Source organism: Zea mays, chromosome 1 (assembly GCF_902167145.1).
Source record: "Zea mays cultivar B73 chromosome 1, Zm-B73-REFERENCE-NAM-5.0, whole genome shotgun sequence".
Classification (NCBI taxonomy): domain Eukaryota; kingdom Viridiplantae; phylum Streptophyta; class Magnoliopsida; order Poales; family Poaceae; genus Zea; species Zea mays.
The window spans coordinates 121,925,908-121,938,492 of record NC_050096.1 but is presented as its reverse complement, the minus strand read 5'-3'; the positions used below and the strand labels follow the sequence as shown (position 1 = coordinate 121,938,492).

Below are 12,585 nucleotides of genomic sequence, written 5' to 3'. Positions count from 1 at the left end.
CTGCAGTATGGCTCGGATGAAAGCCGAGAAATCTTCAATCACTACTGCCTCGGTGACTTCAGGGATGCAATTTCTCATGGTCTGAAACCTCTTGAGGTATGACCGAAGTGTTTCATCACCCAAACGTCTGATGGATTTAAGGTCCCATGGCTGCACCGGCTTGTCAGAGAGGGACTGGAAGTTGGCAATGAACCGCCGACTGAAGTCACTCTAGTCGTCGATGCAGTGTCGTGGCAGATGTCATAGCCACTGCAGCGCATCTTGCCCAAGGACGATGGGAAAATATGTTGTCATTATGTCTTCGGTTGCCCCGGCGGCCCAGGCGGCGGTCGTGTAGACAGCCAACCAGCCCCCGGGTCCTGCTTAGGCTCGTACTTATCGATGTTGGAGACTTTGAAGTTAGGGGGCCACTGGGTGGCCCGGAGACACGGAGTAAGCGCGGAGACTCCATATGTGTCTTCCTACCAGCGTTCATGGTGTCGGTCCTGGGGAGGGCAGTCGGTGATATGTCGCCTCGACCGTCCCTGGATTGGGCCACTAGTTGAGGCCGCAGCCAACTAACCCGGGTGGCGTGACTTCGGGCGAGGACGTCGTGGTCCCAGTCATACTCCTCCCGGCGCCTTATCTCGTTTTTGCGTCGTCCGTCGCATGAAGCGTTGATGGAGCTCCGCGTGTCCCGTCGACTGTTGAAGGCGTGTCGTAGGTCACTCGGGGGATGAGTGATGGGTAGAAGGTGGTTAGCTGCCCGAGTAAGCAGCCGCAGATAGCCTTCAGCGTCCAGAGTTCGCGGGAGACCATTAGCTATTTGGGCCAGCACTCCTCTGACTTCGCTTGGCGTATTCATCACGTGGGCGAAGTCAGGGTTTAGGTTTCGAGCAAAGAGGGGATTCTCTCGGCGTAACCTTGCGCCCTGCTCGGCTTGTTCGCGCTCTCGGTCCTAAGCTTGTTGGCGATCATGTCGGCGAGAATTCCGCCTTTCTCGGTATACCCGCTCGTCGGGAGTTTCTCCTACTTCAGAAACTTCATCCCGAGATACGGGCTGCGCTGGGTCCCGCTCCCCAGCCTCATGATGTCGCCGAATATTCTGGCGTCGGTTCCTTCATCGTCGTGCTTCTCGCTGGGGAGGCTCTTCCCCTGCACGGTCGGCTCGTCATCGGAGATGGGAGACGATTCCAATCTCCCCCCGATGAAGAGGATGTCGGGGTAGAAAGGAGTCGCTGTGGTGGCGAGCTTATTTCCGTCCTCCTTTGAGGGCGAAGGTGCCAGAAAGATAACTCGACGCAGCTCCATTCCCTTTCTCCGAACGCTTGCTTCTTTCTTTCTTGTAATCCGCGTCCACTCCTTTGTGGGCAAAGAGAGCAGCGGAGTTCTTCAGGCAAGTAAAGTCCCGATTTTTGGTTTGTAAGAGGCAATCTTCGCTCGAGGAGGCTACGCTATCTATTGTCTTGCTTCAGTTTTCCTGGGGATCTTTGGGGAAAACTTCTTCTCCGGCAGATATGCTATGAGGTGCAAAGTTCCTCTCTCATCTGCTATGGACAAGATGGTTCCGAAGCAGAACACGGATCTAGGATGAAGAGCAATCTTGCATTGGGATATGACGGCCATTGAGCTAACTTGAGTCAACGACACAACCCCTACCTGGCGCGCCAACTGTCGATGTTTAGAGTCCGATTGCACTACCAGCGTTACCCCTTGCGGTGCTTTTGGGTAGGACGGTGTTGTTGACTGTAACTCAATGGTTCGTGCGAGATGCACGAGAGACGATAGGCAATTTTCGACAGGTTCGGGCCGCTTGAAAAGGCGTAATACCCTACTTCCTGGGATGGATCTTTATGTGGTAGGTTACAAGGGAAGTCTCTGGAATGGAGAAAGACTAGTGAGATAGGTAGATGAATGATTGGAAATGATGGGGTACCCCATAGGCCTTATATATTCGACCGTGGGGCACTACATGTGTATGTGATGATGATGTATACCCTAAATAATAGTGAACTGATTGAACTGATCTTCCTATAATCTTGCCGACTTATCCATAACCCGTCTCGATATTTAAGGGCGTTGTACGCGGGAAAATCGGGTAGACGCTAAGGACGGTGTTCACCTCTGACGGGGTGCTTGGGCCTGAGTCTACTTCTTTCTCGTGTCGGCCCACTTCGCTAGTAGTTCTCTCCTGGCCCACGAAGGGATGGCCTTGCGAGGTAACAGGCCCAAAGCCTCTCGCAAGGCCTTCTTGCCTTCTAGTGGACCCGGGGGATATTTGTCCCCCATACTAATGCACTAGCATACTTTATGAACTTGATGAATAAAGTATTCATGGAATATCATGACCAATTCATGGTCGTATTCATTGATGATATACTGGTATATTCCTGGAATGAAGAAATACATGAGGATAACCTAAGACTAGTTCTTCAGAAGCTTTGTGACAATCAATTATATGCAAAATTCTCGAAGTGTGATTTTTGGCTGAAGGAAGTTACTTTACTAGGACATATTATCACTGATGGTGGAATAAAAGTAGATCCAGGCAAGATAAGTGAAATATTAAATTGGAAACAACCGAAGTATGTGTCAAAAATCAAGAGTTTTCTTGGATTAGCAGGATATTATAGAAGATTTATTGAAGCCTTCTCTAAACTAGTGAAACCTCTTACTTCACAACTAGAGAAAGGTAAAGAGTTTAAATAGGATGAAGCTTGTCAGAAATATTTTGTAGAACTCAAGGAAAGGTTAACTACTGCACTAGTGTTGGTAATGCCAGATATTCACAAAGGGTTTGATGTTACTGTGATGCCTCGCATCTAGGTCTAGGATGTGTTCTAATGCAGGAAGGAAAAGTGATAGCTTATGGCTCAAGGAAGTTGAGAAAATATGAAAAGAACTACCCAACACATGATTTGGAGTTAATTGCCATAGTATACGCTTTGAAGATTTGGAGACACCGTATGATTGGAAATAAGCGCAAAATCTTCACCGAGCACAAAAAGTCTAAAATATATATTCACCCAAAAGGAACTTAATCTAAGGCAACAAAGATGGATTGAGTTAATAAAATATTATGATTTGGAAATACAATATCATCCGGGAAAAGCAAATGTTGTGGCACATGCTTTGAGTCGTAAAGGTCAAGTGAACAATATTACTGCCTATTTGATGTCGCAAGAGTTATGTTGGGAGATGGAACATCTCAATCTTGGTATGGTTAACAATACAGAAGCAACAAAGTGGAATCTACATTGGAACAAGGAATTCATAAAGGAAAAGAATCAGATGAGAAGATTAAAGATATTAAAATGCAGATTGGTTTGGGTAAAGCCCCAGATTTCACAGAAGACGAACAAGGCACAAATTGGTTCAAAAAGAGAATTTGTGTACTAGAAATTGAACGTCTTCATCAGCTTATTCTTAGAGAGGCTCATGATTCAGCATACTCTATACACCCTGGAAGTACTAAGAAGTATCAGGATCTGAAAGAAATGTATTTTTCATACCTGGATGTAATGGCAAACCTGAGTGTGTCTCAAATGTGTGCTAGGATCAAGTCTCACACATATGATGACTCATGGTACATAAATTAATGTCACATCTTTATTGCATAATAGAGGTTCTATACAAAATAGCTAAATAAATACATCATATCATGACAACAATCCTCCGTAACCATAGTTAACTAGGAGACGACAGCCTAGACCTCTCCGAACTCATCGTAACATCCTTCATGCTCCTCATCTTGCAGTACTTGTTCTTGATCTGGTGTGATTATAGAAAGAGTGATCTCCCATATAGTCATTGCTCAACAAGTGTGGGGAAAAGTGTAGTGTAAGGCTTGGCAAGGAGAATGGTTAAGGCTAAGCATTGCTTTTAGTGGTGGTCAAAATTTTATTAGCAATTACTAGTATAACTGTATACAAACCCAATTAAATAATTGATCACAATAATGAATAAAACCCACATGCAATGCAATGTATGACAGGTTAAGTTTAATTCAACAAATTACTCATGTGAAGGTTCGAGCCACTCATGACCATGAGCACGGCTGATATACCAATTTTACACTCTGTAGAGATTGCGCATTTTTACCCATAAGTTGTGTTCCCTTTTCACCTGGGTTGTACAGACCCTTAAACACTTCCAAGGTGAGTTGGCAATGGTTCACTACGAGGCCCTTACAAAGTTCCACTAGCTCAAGAAATCCCACTGCGGTTTTAGGTAGAGGGGGGTATAGGAATCCCTCGTCCGAAAAGCTATCACAAACTATTCGATCCGAGAACCTTCCTATACTTGCAGCAACTCCTCCTTGCTTGCCCTTTAGGGTAAGGTAATCTCTCACTAGCATCCCTAATTAATCAGCCAAGGGTGTCCCATTCCACCCTTGTGGTAGCACTGTTATCTCGGGTGGTCGCTCCATGTTCCAATTAACAAAATGATCCTATCATGTATCATAATAAAGCCAACAATAATAAATCATCATGGTACATGATCATGAATCATAAGTACCATGTATCCCAAAACCAGGTACAACAGTAGCAAGTCTACCCAATAATTAATTTGTATGCATGGTATAGGATAAACAAAACTAGGTAACCTATTAGGTCCCATCATCTTAACCTAACAGTGCCATGGTGATTAAGAGAACATTATTAGGTCAAAGAAAGTGATCAAGGACACAACTTGTGTTTTACTTGTGTTTCCAGGTACTTAACCGAGTTGGGCTTCGAATCTCCTCGTGACCTCACTTCTATAATAATGGATATGATAACATTACACCAAATCATGAGAACAAACTACACAATAATATTCTATGCGTCGCTAAGAGATCATAGGTTTGAGAACCACTAAAATCGGAGTTAAGACGAATAAATTATAAATTATCTGAGTTTCTAGGTATTGTTTTATTAATTTTACATGTAAAAAATAATTCCAGGAGCATTATTGAGAATTTTGAATTTATGTTTAATATTTTTATTCTTGAAAGGACGACGACTTCTATTTTGGTAAAAGTCAGGGTTAAACTTATAAAGTTTTGGACTGTTTTGTGATACTTCTTACATGGATGTGTACCACGGGATATTTCTAGCAGACTCCGATAGTTGGAATGAAAAACATCCTAGTGCGCCTACATCCGTTGACACGTGGCGCGATACTACCGATTGGAATTTCGCCGCATGAAGGGACATAAATTGGCACATGGGATCCACAGCCACAAAAGATCCCCACCCTAGCGCATGTGGTGTTGAGTGAATCGCTCTGGACCGTCTATCCATGGATCAAGGGCCCCGATCAACCTCAACGCACCATTACATTCCTATCTCATCCTAACTGTGGATGCGTCAATCAACCACCGATGTGCACCTTCCCTCCTCCGCCGACCGAGCCAGGCAGCATAGGCCACACACGGCGGCGCCATGGCCGAAGGATGCCTACTCCGTGCACTAGGGCTCTATCCTGTGATCTAAATGGATCTACACCTATATGAGAGTCCTACAAATTCAAAGGGATTACCAACCAGCGACGAAAGCTAATGGTACGCAACGACCACGATGAGCAGTACACCCGTGACAACGTCTCACTACAACGTTGAATTCCCGGTCCGAAGGCGAACTATATCCTACTATGCAAAGTGCTCTATGTTGGACCGATTAAGGCGAAACCTCAAGAAGGGGGTCTCACCGGTAACGATGTTGACATGTTGTGGTCGAGCCGATTCACGACATGACACAGCGCGGCTCCGCCGTGTAGGGGATACTCCGGTGATGAATTCCTTGTATCCGATACATCCTTTCCCCTGCCAAGACCTCACATACGTTATACGTGGCCTATCTAACCTCCTGGAGTGTTTGCAAGGGGATAGAACTTTGCAATTGATGTGGTTCCACGGCTGTGGCTCAATTTGCTCAATCCCACTCGCATCGGAGGTGCTTTGCCTTCCCCGCCTCTCTATGCCCACACTCTCGATCCGGATGGGATGAGGGGTCACGAGGTTCCTACTTATACTGGTTGGCAGACACGTTTGTTGAGCGCAGACTCTAGATCAGATGTGATGAGATCGCCCGAGCTCTTGGCAAACGTGGGTGTAGATTTCCATTTTGGATAAGGAGATTGCTTCTGTTGGTGCGGGGGCCTCGCGTCATATACTCCAGGAACGGGCTTGCGCGTGACGACGACGAGGCGCTGGAGTGCGGGCCCCACATGACAATATCATTCCCAGGGCACGCTGAAATGATGAGTTTGGCTGTGCGGAATGTGACACGAGGTAAGGGGAATGGGCCAGTACAGTATTCAGCCCATCCAATCTTCCTGCTTTCCCTTTTTATTTTATTTTTATTTTCTGTTTTTATTTCCAATGTCTAATTTAAACCAAATTTATATAAGGTATGAATTTCAAATCCTAATCTAGGTCTAATATTTTAATGCAACAATCAAAGAATACCAGCATGATGCAGAAATATACTTATGTATTTAATTATTGCTTGCTTTAAGCAAACCCTTAGTTGCTTATATGCATAAACTACAAACAAAATCACAAATCATAGAACTAAAGGTCTATCTTTTATCTTTCTTAAGTTTTGGGTATTACAAATCCTTTAGAACGTACATATGGATTTATTGTTAAATTCATATTGGGATCCTTTTTATTTTATCTTTCAATATAAAATATAGTTATTTTAGGAGAAATATCTTCAAAAGTACGAAAAATCTTATTAAGAGATATTCCAATTCAATAGTATTTGGAAAATTTTACTAAATCCCCAAGATAAGATTTTGAGGTGTTACAATATTGGTGGTATGTTTGAAAAGAGATGTTTCTACTCATGTTGCACTATGTGACGTGTGTCAGTGAGTAAAGGTAGAACAACAAAGACCGGCATGTTTGTTACAAACTCTTAATGTGCCTGAATGGAAATGTGAAGAAATTGGTATGGATTTCATAGTCGGGCTACTCCATACACATGATGGTTATGATTCCATATGGGTCATCGTGGACAACTTAACCAAGGTTGCACACTTTATACCTGTGAAGACAACATATTCAGGAGCTCAATTTGCATAACTATACATGTAAAGGATTGTTTTTTACATGGTGTTCTGAAAAAGATAGTATCAAATAGAGGAACCCAATTTTCCTCGCGCTTTTGGAAAGGGTTGCATGAGTCTATGGATACTAAGCTAAATTTTAGCTCAGCCTACCACCTGCAGACAGATGGCCAAACAGAAAGAACAAATAAGGTATTAGAGGATATGTTAAGAGCTTGTGCTTCAAAGTTTGGTAAAAGTTGGGATAAGAGTTTGCCCTATGTAGAATTTTCTTATAACAATAGTTACCAGGCAAGTCTAAAGGTGGAACCATTTGAAACCCTCTATGGAAGGAAGTGTAGAACACCGCTTTATTGGAATCAGACTAGAGAAAGTATGTGTTTGGTCCAAAAAAAATTTAGGAAGCAAAAAAGCAAGTGTAGATTATAAGAGAGAATCTAAAAACAGTACAGTCAAGGCAGAAAAGCTATGCTGATAATAGAAGAAGAGAATTAACTTTTGAAGTTGGAGATTATGTGTATCTTAAAGTTTCACCAATGAGAGGAATGAAAAGGTTCAAGGTCAAAGGCTAATTATCTCCCAGTTATATTGGTCCATTCAAGAATTTGGAAACGAAAGGAGAAGTAGCATATCAGTTGGAACTACCTGACCGATTATTAGATGTGCATGATATGTTCCACGTATCTCAACTCAAAAAGTGTTTAAGAGTACCTAAGGAACAATTACCCATGGAAGAAATGAATGTTAATGAGGACTTAACCTATTTAAGATTTTAGAAACATCACGTAGAATTACCCGAAGTACAGTTATCAACATGTGCAAAATTCAGTGGAGTCATCACTTAGAAGATGAGGCAACTTGGGAAAGAGAAGATGAACTCAGCATAATTCCCCTAGTTATTCTCAAAAGTTCTCTAATCTCGAGGACGAGATTCTTTTTAGGGGGTAGGTTTTGTAACACCTCAAATCCATCAATTAAAAGTAATTCAATATTATTTGTTAAACTTAGTAAAGAGAAATGATTTTAGAATAAAAGAAAGCGATGACATAAAGATATATATATATATATATAATTAATCTTCTTGAGTAAATTAAAATTTGAATCAAGTGGTTGTTGCATTTATTTTTTGAGCATGCTTTTTTGTTTGCTAATAATCGATTGATGATTTTATTTATTGTATCCTTTTATTGCAAAATTCAATTAATTTATATGATAGACTTAGGTCTAAAACTAAAAGTTTAGTATTTTATTTATAGATATTGTTGGTGAACTAAATATAACTTTTGAAATATTTAAATATAATTATTTATATGTTCTAAAAAAGAAAAGTAAGGGATTTCGAAATAAAAAAGGAAAAAAGTGATACCCTAGCCGACCGCTCGAACCACTAGGCCCACCAGCCACCCGCTCCCGCACTCACTCCCCTCCCTCTCTCATGGGCGTGCGGGACCCACCTGCGACCCCTTCTCCTACCCGATCGTCGCCTGGGCACGCCTCTGCGCCGCTCGGCTCACCCCAACGCCTCCCAGCACCTCCTCGCCTCTCTTCGACTAGGAACCGCTACCGACTCTCCCTCTCCCCCACCTCATCCACCATGGTCATCAGCATGGCTTTGATGGTGCCGCCTCCTCGCCTCTCCTTGTCCCCAGCGCCCTTTCTCCTCTCCCATTTTCTAAAAATAGAGGTCTGCACCGCCGTGGATCCATTCTTGGCCACCCCGAGCTCTCCCACGCTTCTCCTCTCTCCTTGTCGTCGTCCACCGCCGCCGCCGACCGACCGACCTCTACTCGACGCCCCGGATGACCCGCCGTAGAAATGCCATTCGCCGACCACCGCCGTCTGTCTCTTCTGCTCGACCGACCACTGCCGACCTCTCCTACTCGCTTCGACCACCCGCCGACCCCTCCCCAGCTCGCCGACCTCCCTACACAAGGAAACAAAGAACAGAGGTTGAAGATGACTCAAAATTTGTGTTCTACCTAGAGACTACTTTTTAATTTCGTTTAGATCCCCTGCAATAGATTCTCTATTTCAAAAATATGTATTTGAGCTCAAATGAAATGATGTTTGTATTACTAGCTTTGTAATTGTGATAAGCAAATTTTAATTTCTATTTCTATTACTTCTATATTTCCTGTTATGCAATTTGAATTATGTTTTTCATAATTAGGTTGAGCGTATTTCTCCAAATAAAAGGTAGATCACATTTTGATTAGCTAGAAATAAAATCTAATTACCTTTGCTCTTAAGGTGTGATTTAGATTTAATATCAAGACTCATATGTTCATGTGCAAAAATACATATTGTTTATTCAATAAGAAATAATAGAGTTTCTACTAGTTTTGAAATACTATAAGATGTGATCATGTCTACTCTAGTATAAGTATTAGTTTAATTTAGTTATCTTAATGTTAAGGTTATGTGACTTCTAAATAACATTGTAACGACTAGTATAATATCTTTTTAGAAAGAAAGAATAAAAATAAAATGTAACCTGTGTTGCACCGATTTGTGGGGTCGCTGCACCAGTCCTTCAACCCACGCGCGCTCGTCTGGACACTGATAGGTGGGACCAAAACTCTAGATCCTTCTTCCAAACTGAATTCTGTTATTCAGTTATGAATCGTCCACATGGGATGCGATCCCTCTGCCCCTCCGATCCGATCTTCCGTGTCGCTATAAAAAACACCTGGACTCCTCGTGCTGAGATAAGGGACGTCGCTGTCGCGGCCATCTCGGGACTCGGGCTTACCCTGCTGCGCCGCCAGTGGAGAGGTACTGGGCATTTTGGCTGCCATGTGCAGAACATGCGGCCAGCCCAGTGGAGGAACGAGAAGCCTCGGAGCACCCGGAGTTTGTCACTGAAGTTGGGTTTTGCAGGCAAGCTGCCTCGTGCCGTGGATGTCTCTGCTCCGACGCTCCCCTCGGTAAGGACACCGTCTGTTGATTCTTCACATCTTGGGGAACATTTTGCACTTCGCTACACGCAAATCCACGCACCGGAGCACCGGATTGGGCTAATCCGGCGACGTCTCTGTCGTGGGGGTGGGTGGCATCGCCGTCTCACGTCATCATGGCGGAAGAAGCATCGTGACCGTTGGATGTTGAGCGAGGGCTGAGATTAGAGGAAGAATACGGCCAAATTCGTCCTGAGCCGTCGATGGTGTGATAAGAGATCACAATTGAGATCATGGCCAGGGGCGCCGTTGGCCATTGATCTGGTTCTGGACTGCCATGATTAGATGGTTTGCATACCCTTTGGGTATTGAATCTGTGTCGTAGAAATTGATCGGATGGTTCATAATAAAACCGCGCTTCGTTAAAAATAGACCACAGATACAAGTTCGTAGAGGCTAAACAAGTCCATTACAAGTCCTGTCCAGTGCATACACTACCTAACAAATCTATACAGTCCAAGTCAACGTCTCCTAATCTTACCCTTGTCTAAAGTATCGGTGCCTAGAGTGTAACGTTGTGGAGAGCAGTGTCGCCTACGATGTTTTGATTGTGTCAAAAGAGCCCTCTAAAGCTGTGAAGGTCCGATCTCGTCCTGATCGTAGTCCAAGCCAACGCCCAGTCCTGTGGACGGCGTTGCTGTGTGGCTATACGACGGTACATGAACATTATGTGCAACATTGGTCCTACAGCTACGGCAAGCAGTAGCTCCACGTAGGCGCCTAGATAAACGCTGCACGCCGAAGACATATTAATTTACGACATATCAAAGCTATAATCATAACAAGCTAAATGTTATAAACACTGCAGTAGGCTTACCTCCAAGAAGCTACGCATGCTGTTGTCGCCCACAGTCAAAAGCTGGTGATCAATGTCCTGTACCGAGCGTCTCAATGTGTTACCCTGTACAACACAATTTGCATCAAACATACACTTGATACATGTCAAGTATTAAAAGTGAGTGAAACCATTTTAAAATTTACCACTCGATCCAAGATGGGTGCCGCCTCCACTTGGCTTCCTAGTCTAGTGGTCTGGTCGTACTCCGTGTCTTCATCGTCGGAAGAATCAATGTCGGCGTAGTGATCCGCTGTCCACTACTGACGAAGCTTACAACGAGTCGCACCCTGGTACCAAGCTTGGTACCGCATGTAGTCATTGTTGTTGTGCAACTCATCGTTTTCATGCACATTCTCCACAGCCAAATCCCACTCTTCAATAAATGCCAGATGATGTTGACGAAAGTCTGTTATCTTTTTTTTGCTTCCGCCAGTCAAATCTACACACAAACCATATCATTTAAAAAATACAAAAAATTTTACAAATGATTGATGTAACGAAGTCAACTGGAATAATTTGCATATTGCAAACTTACTTGTGCAGCTCCCTAGAACTTGGAATATCTTCAACCGGCCATATCTGATTCCTACCAAACTGCCTCTCAACCTTGTGCGGTAGGTGCCACTCAACATACCAGAAACAGATCATAGGACATTGCATCCTATAGATTTCCTCATCGATATTGCATACTGAGCTAAAGATCATCCCATCCAACTCAGGTGTGTTGTATGGTTGCCATGTGACCTGAGATAAATGAAGAAATCAATGTTAAGTTTAATGAAACAAATTTCATAATGATAAGATATAAATATTGAGTACTTATGCTAGAGGCCGAGAGCATTTCAAGCTCGTTCACATACTCCATATATGCCCTCTTAGCTCTGGCAAAGGGAGATGCCACTTGGTCCCAAACATAAGCATATTTCAGTCGAAGACGGTCATTTCCAGCAACGTTCCATGGTTTAGGCTGAAAAACACGTGGCCGACCAACTGGTATGCGAAACCACATCCATATCTATAGGACATAGACACAACCGCCTACAGACGAAGAGGAGGAGGTACGACGATAAGCCTCACAAAGGTGTCGGTACAAAAAAGAAAGCATGGCGGAGGCCCAACTATAGTGTCCAGCTGTATCCCAGTCGGTTAGACATGGGATGTACATCCATGATGCGCAGTCCCCTGTTGCGTCTAGGAAGATAACACAACCAAACATGTGCAGGATCCAAGCCCAACAGTAGACCTGGATTGTATCTGCATCAGCATTAACAGGGCACACACCAAACGTCTGACGAAGCCATGTGATGCGTATTCCAGCAGTCCTGTCAACACCCACAGCAGGAAGCTCTCTACCAAGAAAGGCCTCAACTCTAGCCCTCCAACCTTAAGAGTCACATTGGCCTGTCACTGCTCTGCCTGTAACATCGAGTCCAAGTATCTTTTGTGTATCCTCTAATGTGACTGTCATCTCACCAAAAGAAAGATGAAAGCTATGTGTCTTGGGCCACCACCTACATAATTAAAAAACAATTTAGTGTAAACGAGCTCAATGATTCAAGAATAATTTGACAAAATTCTAAAACAATACCTGTCCACAAGTGCATTAATGGCCACCGAGTCAATAATAGGCAACCCTCGGCGTAACTTGTATGATATTACATCTAGACCTGCTCGTCTGAGGTAAGGAGTGTACCTCTCGTCGAACAACATGTCTAGGAACCCATTGTGTGTCCTAGAATGAAGGGTTGCTAGGTC

At 43.6% G+C, this 12,585-nt stretch overlaps 1 long non-coding RNA gene across 1 annotated transcript; it reads right to left on the bottom strand.

Annotated features, from left to right (window-relative positions):
• Positions 1-3,570: 3,570 nt before the first annotated feature.
• On the bottom strand, positions 3,571-6,061 carry LOC103638311 (uncharacterized). The gene is made up of 2 exons (XR_558690.2): positions 5,671-6,061; positions 3,571-3,750 (listed from the first exon to the last, which is right to left on the bottom strand). It is a non-coding gene; the product is annotated as an uncharacterized lncRNA (long non-coding RNA).
• Between the last annotated feature and the right edge of the window lie 6,524 nt (positions 6,062-12,585).